The sequence below is a fragment of the Mus pahari genome, chromosome 13 (assembly GCF_900095145.1).
Source record: "Mus pahari chromosome 13, PAHARI_EIJ_v1.1, whole genome shotgun sequence".
Taxonomy (NCBI): domain Eukaryota; kingdom Metazoa; phylum Chordata; class Mammalia; order Rodentia; family Muridae; genus Mus; species Mus pahari.
Genome location: NC_034602.1, coordinates 13,224,826 through 13,232,819, shown reverse-complemented (window position 1 = coordinate 13,232,819; position 7,994 = coordinate 13,224,826).

Genomic DNA, 7,994 nt, shown 5'->3' with positions numbered 1-7,994 from the left:
GAGGCAGAGGCAGGTGGATTTCTGAGTTCGAGGCCAGCCTGGTCTACAGAGTGAGTTCCAGGACAGCCAGGGCTATACAGAGAAACCCTGCCTCGAAAAACCAAAAAAAAAAAACCAAAAAACAAAAAAACAGAAATTTAATTCAATTCAAGAACTAGATTGAAATTCAAGCATCCGGGCAGTAGGGATTTAGCTCAGTGGTAGAGAACTTACCTAACATCCATGAGTTAGACCCTGGGGTCCATCCTCATTACCAAAAAAGAAAAAAGAAAAAAAGGAAAAGAAAGAAAGAAGAAAAATGATAATTCTGAAACACACAAATCAAAATGGCAATACATCTTATGATATCAAGTCTCTGTGACCCAAATGTATGCTCTGGGGCTCATAGCCAGGGCCTTAGACCATGACTTTTAGCCTATGTTTAAGTAAATATAAAGCCAGGCATGATAGTGCATGCTTATAACCCCAGTCTGGGAAGGCAGATACAGGCGGATCACTAGCACTTGCTGGCCAGCCAGCCTAGGCTAATGATAAGCTCCAAGCCACTAGGAGACTTATTTCCAAAAGCAACATGATGGTGCCTGAAAAGCAACAACACCTGAGCTTGTCACCTGTCTTCACATGTGTGCACACATGTGTGCCCAAGCGTTTCTGCTTCAGATTCTCCTTTACACAGCCATGCTTCCCCACTTTGTATTTTAATAACTTATTTCATGTAGATCCAAACGCCGGTTGAGCAGAGTGCTTCATGCCTATAATCCAGCACTTGAGAATTGTGCAGGAGGATCATGAACTAAAGGTCAAGTAACAAGTTTAAAGCTCACTTGGCCTACATGAGACCCTGTTCAAAAGAAAAAACCTGCCAAGTATACAATATAATAATAAAATGACATTGTGGAGGACTAAATGTTCAAAAATAGAGCCATAACATGTCTAAAGCTAAAAATTTAAAAGATGGTTTAAAAAAAATCACTTTCTTATGTCAGACATAGCGACACATGCCTGTAATCCTATTAGTGGTAAAGTAGAGGCAGAAAGATCCATGGTTCCAGGTGATCCTCAGCTACATAGTGAGTTTCGGGCAGTCACAAGATTCCTCATCGTACATTCTACATCCTGTGATGGTTTGTATATTCTTAGACCAGAGAGTGGCACCATTTAGAGGTGTGGCCTTGTTGGAATAGGTGTGACCTGGTTGGAGTAGGTGTGTCACTGTGGGTGTGGGCATAAGATCCTCATCCTAGTTGCCTGGAAGTCAGTCTTCCACTAGCACCTTTGGATGAAGACATAGAACTCTCAGCTCCTCCTGTATCATGCCTGCCTGGATGTTGCCATGCTCCCACATTAATGGTAATGGACTGAACCTCTGAATCTGTAAGCCAACACAATTAAATGTTGATTTTTTTATAAGACTTACCTTGATCATGGTATCTGTTCACAGCAGTAAAACCCTGACTAATACAGACCCTGTCTCAAAAAAAAAATTGCTTCCTTACACATCTGTGACCAGTGTACCTTAGGCTCATGTAAACAAAATTGCAACTTGAGAAGTGTCTACTTTACAAACTATGCATGGTATAATCTAATGAAGAGGGACATTAGGTTAGGAAACAACAGAGAAGTATATTTCTGCTATTTCTATATGTGGCCCAAAACATTCTAAATGAGAAAACAGTGCATTTGTGACAATGACTCTGTCTCCATAACCTGGTCTGACCTTTTTTTTTTAAGTTTTTGTTTTTGATTTTTTAAAGATTTATTTATTTGTTATATGTAAGTACACTGTAGCTGTCTTCAGACACTACAGAAGAGGACGTCAGATCTTGTTACAGATGGTTATGAGCCACCATGTGGTTGCTGGGATTTGAACTCAGGACCTTTGGAAGAGCAGTCGGGTGCTCTTACCCACTGAGCCATCTCACCAGCCCCTGACCTTTCTTTTATATAAAAAGCTAATGAAACTGCACTTTTGGACCTTACTTTGTTTCCTCTCTTCATTTTTGCTTTCTTCCCTTCCTTCTATCCTTCCTCACTTTCATCCTCCTTCTCCTGCCCTTCCTTCCTTCTCGTGGAAGGTAGGGAATGGGGCATGGCTTTATTCTGTTTATGGATAAGGTGGCATCTTGGTAGTGCTAAGGCCTTGAGGGCCCCAGGCTGCCTCCTCAAAGTTCATTCTGTCGAGGCAACAAACACCAGAATGTCCACAGACAAAGTCGTGGGAAGGCTTCTCCACCTAGGCCACGAAGCCCAAGTCTTAATATCCTCAGGCCCAGGCCACCTCCAGGAGTCCCTGCAGATTTAAATTGCTTTCTTCTGTACTTGAAGCTTAACAGTGGTTTCTGTGTTTTTGCCTTCCTAGCATTTCTATGAAAGGACAACTTCTTTGTGCTTCTTGTTAGGGTGTCCCAGGTCACTAATTGCAGCAGGAACCAGGTAGTCAGGGAAGTTAGCCAAGTGCATCGTCACCACAGCAAGCGCAGATCATGGCACAACAGCTGGAGGTCGCTAGGGTTGACTGCAAAGTGTGTCTGAGCTTCCCTCAGCCTCTGCAGCTCCTCTTTGATTTCCTCCAGTCTTGTCTCCCAAGCAGCCTGTTAATGACTGATTGCCTGTTGCTCCGCAGTAACGGCAGACATCTCCTCCATCTTCTCCATTTGGAGGCAAGGCAATCTAGCCTAATTGTTGATCTCCAGGCCAGTGAGAGACTCTGTCTCAAACCATGTAAAAAGTGATCGAGGCTGGCACTCAAGGTTGTCCTCCAGCATACACACACACACACACACACACACACACACACACGAAGGGGGGGGCATCACCTTATAATGTGCCCTCTTCTTAATCCCCCAATAGCTCTAATAACCTTATGGGTAAGAGGTCTTATTCCACATAAAGATTATCCATTAAACCTTTAATATTTACAAATTTAATTGTAACAAATTCTACTGCAAAATACATTTCATTTTACGCAATCCCTTTTTATACTATGCCATTGAGAATGTCTTATGTTGCCACACTATTTAGAAAATGTCAAAATATGAGACATAGTCACATGGTCCTAGGGGTCCCCAGACATACTAAAGTTGTTACTTCTGTAACGTCAAGAAAGGCGAACAATAAATAGCAGGCTGCAATGCATCATGGTGATCAGTATTTTACTTTTTATTTTATTCAGCAGTATCACAGTCAATCTTGCTCAATCATACCTACGGATTCTTCCAGCACTGCAGACAGTACAATTACACATAAGTACTTCCTGTAGTCTGCAGTGTCCAAACAAATCTAAACTCTTTCTCTTGGGTAAATTCACTATAATTGCTATTTTCAGTGCTTCGTGGAATCCAGTTGTTTTGGTTTGGTTTTGGTCTCTAAAATATAAAAAAATAAAAATAGAAATGCCGTATGACTCAGCTCTTCCCGTCCTGAGCATGTACCTGAAGATATGCTACCTACAGAGATAGTAGCACATCTATGTATTGCTGCTCTATTCAAAATAGTGCAGAAATGGAAGCATCTAGATGTCATTCAATAGACAGATGGAAGTTTCAAAAAGTGATGCGTACACAATGGAATTTTACTCAACTGCAAAGAAAAAATGAAAAACTCAGGAAAATGGGTGGATCAGGAAATTATATTAAGTGAGGTAACCCACACACAGAAGACAAACAAAGCACATGTTCTTTCTCATGTACATATGCTAGATTATAACACACACACACACACACACACACACACACACACACACACTATGGCTGTGGATTAAATGCAGTTATAGAGGGTTGAATCAGAAATGCCCCCATCCTCCATAAGCTCATGTGTTTAAGTACTTGGCTCCCCAGCTGGTGTTATTGTTTGGGTGAGATATAGAATAGAACTTTTAGGAGATGCAACTTTGCTGGAAGAAGTATGTGACTGGAGGCAGACTTTTAAGTTAATAGACTCACCCCACTTCACTTTCTGTTCCCTCACTCTCTCCTTCCTGGGTGTGGATAACATTATTAACAGATTCTTCCTGATCACTGTCAGGCCATGCCTTTTCCACCGCCATGGATTCTGTCATTATGGAAATATAAAATAAACTCCTTCTTTCTTAAGTTGGCTTTGTCAACGTATCTTGTCACACTAGCATACAAGAACCAATATGATGGGTAAAGCCTAAAAAGCTAAAATGGAAGATGACTTAGTTACTTTTTCCTTGCTATGGTGGAATAGCTTGATAAAAGCAACTTAAAGAAACAACACACTTTGTTCCACATTTCAAGATGCATAAAGTCCATCATGCTTGGGAAATAAAGCAGGAACTTGAAGTCACTAGTCATATTGCAACCACAATTAAGCAGAAAGCAGCTGCTGGAGAGGAAAGACTATGATCAAAATATAATGCATAAAACTTCAAAAAAATATTCAGCAAAGCAGAGAGCAATGATTGTGAATGATTGTGCTTTGCTTATGTTCTCTTTTTTATGGAGTCTAGGACCGCAGCTTAGGGAATGCTGCCTCCTCCAGTGGGCAGGTCTTCCCAATTCAATTAACCTAAAGAAGAAAATCCCCACAGGCATATCTGGAGGCACATCTCCTAAGTGACTGCAGATTTCTTTGAGTTCACAAATCCACATGATGACGCTCAAACTATCACTTTCTTTTTATCATTATTATTTTAATTTTTATTTATTATTATTATTATTTTTTTGCTTGCTTTTGAGACAGAGATCCAGGCTGGTCTTGAACTTACAGAGAGATCCATCTGCTTCTGCCTTCTGAGTACTGGAATATTTTAACTTATTAAATGGTGTGTGTGTGTGTGTGTGTGTGTGTGTGCACATGTGCATGTGTGCACACACACAAGTGTGCATGTTCATGTGTATTTCCTCTTTCTACCATGTGTGTTTCAGGGATTGAACTCGGGGTGTCAGTCTTGGCAGTAAGCACCTTGATATGATGAGTTATCTTTCCATCCCAAACACATCACTTTAAATCATAACCTTCTAGCCTTTTCTACCAAAGTTTTACGTAATTTAATAATGTAAAATATAATATGACTTCAAAAGACTACATAGTTTTTTAACAATTTCAGCAGTACGAAAGTCCAATCCCATCCAAAGCTCAAAATAATTTTTTGTGAGCTCCTATAAAATAAAGAACAAGCTATAGACTACTGACAAAATGGCACAGAATAAACATTCCCATTCTAAGATTAAACAGCTGAGGCACAGCAAGGAATAATTGGAGTAAAGAAAGACAAAAATCCATCAGGAGAAACACTAAATTCTGCAGCACTGTGTTCCAGCATCTGGAACTCATGATAGAATGGGCTGTGCTCCAGTGGTCTAGGTAGCCTCGACCCTCCAGTGCTGCAGTCTTTATTAGGCCAGCTTCACTTCATACCTGCTGCTTCTAGCACTGAATGCTCCCTGCTGGTGGCTCTCTGATGTCCTTGGATCTACATTGTAACTCAGGCTTCACCTTCACAGCTTCCCAAAATTGCCACACACTCCCTGCCTGCCTTGGTTACTTTCTGAAAGTGTTGCATCGTCCAGGACTACAAAGTTGGTTTCCCAGGATGACACTGTCATGTTATGTTTCCAGCTCCAGACATGGCTCCTTTGTATCTCTTGGGCCACCGCTGTATGAGCTTTCATGTGCCAATCCTTTGGAACCACTTCCCTAGGCAGTTGTCTCCAAGAAGCAGTGAAGCACTTTAGTGTAGGCTTTCTTCCATTCAAATAAAATTTGCTCATCGCAAGCCAGAGCCTCCAACGTAAGAGGCTTTGCCCTGGGATGCCTTTCCTATTTCTCAGTGTAAAGCAAGAGCTTTCCCTTCAGTCTGACTTAACAATCACAGTTGCTTTCTCTGCTACCACAGACTTCTTGTACAAGGTTCCCACTGCCAACACAGTGTCCCCCCAATCTGGGAACCAAAAAGATCCCATCTTTCCTTAAACTTGTTCATCAATAATTTTTATTACAGTGAAAAGAAAACTATACACTTTTAAATCACAAATAAGGTCTTTTCTTGGTATTTACTCTTTCAAGACTGTAAGTGAGGATACAGTAAAGAAACCACAGAAATGACCACTTCATAGTTAGAAAGTATTTACTGTAGGTAAGAGAGACACAACAGCCAGAGCATCTAGAAGAGTCCAGAGCACAGAGAAAAAAGAAGCAGACTGGTCGTGGCCATGTCAAATTCATACATTTCATTACTTACTTATTTGAGACAAGGTCTCATTATGGCTGGATTGGAACTTGCTATGTAGACTAGTCTGGTCTTGAACTCACATAGACCTGCTTTTGCCTCCTCATGGATTAAAGGTGTGTACCACCATGCCCAGCTAATTCATATATATTTTAAAAGTATCATTTATACTATCAAGTTTCAATTTGCAAATAAATGGAATGTCAGCCACTGTATAGCCTAAGTAGGCTTTTGTAGGAAACCCACTTCTGTGAGACGGCTCTGTGCAATGGTTTCTATGGAACAATGAGTTTTGAGTGGAATTTAGAACCCAGCAGAATCCTTTGCTGCTTAGTACAGAGGGAATGCCCCATTTGCTTTGCCACTTCTGGCACTGTGAAAGGCTTCCTCAGCCACACTGTGGAACAAAGGATGAACTTTCAGTCACAGTTTTTCTTCCCTACAGGAAAGAATTTTGAGAAAAAAGACAAAGACCACTTCCGGCAAAATAAGTACCCATTCTCAAGGGAACTTTATAACCTGATTTTTAGTGAAAGAAAGGTACAAAGGTATTACTAGGTCTGGGGTTCTTGGACTGGGATATATGCTTTATTCAGTTGGTGTTTCCTCTAAATCTGTCAACAACACCTGTACCACAGCCAGACATTCCCTGCAAATGGTTCTGACTCCTTTTTTGCTATGTATTACAAGCATATAAAATCAAACATGATTTCTAGTTTGGTAAAATCATGAATAAAGGTGACTATTTGGGAGGAATAATATGCTGGAATATCTTAAAGAACAAGAATGGCTATTTCTTCTTTAACCCAGATATTCCATATAGATAAATGGTGGTGATGACCCTTCAGGCACATGGGAACTTCTAGGTTATTACTATGTTGCTGATGAAGAAGAGCTAATAAAATGTATTGTGGTAATTGTGGAGACACTGAAGCCTAATGTTGCTTATGGTCAAAGATGGCTATAAATATTCCTCCCCCTTTCTTTTAAAAAATATGTTGATTATTTTTGAATTGTGTTTCCATGTATGGAGGGGTAGTACACATGAGTACAGGTGCCTTCACGGGCTGGTGGTGTCAGGTACCCAGAGTTGGAGTTAGTTAGTGAGAGGCTGCCAATGTGATGGTAAGAACGTAACTCAGATCCTCCAAAAGAGTAGCATGTGTTCCTTACTCCAACACCTTCTTTCCAGCATCCTTCTCGTTGTGGTTTAAAGCTTTCTTTTCCTATAATTTTTCTATTCTTCCCTCAGTACTAATCATATCTCTGGTTTCTTTCTTCCATCACTGAATAAGGAATAGAAGTGGATATTTCAGGGCCAACTTATCCTAAGTTTGATTATAGCATCTCTATTCTTTCCTAAAATGACTTCCAGCTTCTAGTTGGGGTTTCCCGAACTATACTTCTTTTTCTTTACAGTGCTAGGGATTAAACCCAGGAGTTTTAGCACTAAGGGTTTATAGTTTGTATTTGCACTGAATGTCCAGCTCAAAACTTTACATCTTCATTTATATTCAAACTCTCCTCTCCTCAAAAATAACCAAACTTCTGACTTCTTTCTCTTAATGATGTCAGTAGTTTTGGTCCTCTTAAATTTTTTTGTTTACTTTATATGTATGAAAATTTTGTCTGCATGTGTCTTTGTGTACCACATGTGTATCTGGTGTTCATGGCACCTCCCTGGGAATCAACTGGGTTGTGAGTCATCATATACACTCTGGGACTTGAACCCCCATCCTCTAGAAAAGGGACAAGTGTCAAGAAAAGGGAGGGGAGGGGAGAGGAGAGGAGAGGAGAGGAG